The sequence below is a fragment of the Heptranchias perlo genome, chromosome 20 (genome assembly GCF_035084215.1).
Source record: "Heptranchias perlo isolate sHepPer1 chromosome 20, sHepPer1.hap1, whole genome shotgun sequence".
Taxonomy (NCBI): domain Eukaryota; kingdom Metazoa; phylum Chordata; class Chondrichthyes; order Hexanchiformes; family Hexanchidae; genus Heptranchias; species Heptranchias perlo.
Window position 1 is genome coordinate 22,788,627 of NC_090344.1, and position 1,333 is coordinate 22,789,959.

Here is a 1,333-nt window from a genome sequence, read left to right on the forward strand (position 1 = left end):
ATTGTTTGTTCCAGGTAGGAATCGAACTCACAATCTCTGCATTCCCCTAGCCTTTATTGGTTTACGAATACCGCGTACTCACCTGTCCCACTCAGCTGGGAAAGACACGGACATGAGCCGCAGTTACCAATGAAAACGTGTCTTGTCCCCTTGTTGAAACGAATCCTGGATTCGGCCTAAAGTCTCTCCGGGTATATGGTATGGCATCGCACCGCTGCAAAAAATTGATAGCGGCACGGACACAATGGGCCGAATGGTCCACCTTTGTGCAGGAACTCTCCACGATCCTCATTGCTGTACTTTTCGCTTCTTTTGCATTCTCCGCTGGACGACACTGCACCATGATTTTGTGTGAATACGTCAAAACAAACATTGCTGCTAATCCTGACAGCAGTGGGATTCGAACCCACGTCCCCTCAGAGACTGGAGCCTAAATCCAGCGCCTTAGACCGCTCGGCCATGCTGTCACGGAATAAGCCGATCATTAATGAAACATGAGGTTAGTGATTGAAATCCGGCTTTCTTGCTCTTTATCATCTGGGTCCAGTGCTTTTGAATTGTGCAAGAAGGAATTTAAAGGGCTTTCTGAGCCCTTCCTGCATTTAACACTTGATCATAAAACTTGTCATCGAGCCCGACGTTGATAAATGTCGAAAATTGGAGACAAGAGAAGACTATTCAGCCCCTCGAACCTGCAGCGCCATTTAATTCGATCAGGGGTGATCTGTGCATCAACTCCATTTCCCCGACTGTGACACAGATCCCTTGATACACTTTCGGGGAAAATTCCATCGATCTCAGTCTTCAAAATGTGAATTGACCCAACATCTACAGCCTTTTGTTGAAAAGAGTTCCAGATTTCTACGACACTTTCTGTGATAAAGTGCTTCCTGATTGATCAGAAAGTGACGCGGCACAGGGGAGGCAGCTGATTGGTGAGTAGGTTCAGGTGAGTATTTCTACCATTTTACTGTAAGTAAAGTAATAAGAAAGGGAAGATCTGCAGGTTTTATAGCAGATAGTGTTTTTTTTAGTGAACCTAGGTCCCTAGTATAGTTAACATTTTCTAATTTCAACGTAATTTAAAAGGGGTAACTCAGCTAAGGCAAGTCATGGCAGCAGACCTCGCACCCGTGATATGCTCCTCCTGCAAGATGTGGGAAGTCATGGACACTACCAGTGTCCCTGCCGACCATGTGTGCGGGAAGTGTGTCCACCTGCAGCTACTGACCGATCGTATCTCGGAGCTGGAGCTGCGGGTGGACTCACTGTGGAGCATCCGCGATGCAGAGAAACTCGTGGATAGCACGTTTAGCGAGTTGGTCACACCGCA

At 47.0% G+C, this 1,333-nt stretch overlaps 1 non-coding gene across 1 annotated transcript; it reads right to left on the bottom strand.

Annotated features, from left to right (window-relative positions):
- Positions 1–385: 385 nt before the first annotated feature.
- Positions 386–467, bottom strand: trnal-uag (transfer RNA leucine (anticodon UAG)). Its single transcript has one exon. It is a non-coding gene; the product is annotated as a tRNA-Leu (tRNA).
- Between the last annotated feature and the right edge of the window lie 866 nt (positions 468–1,333).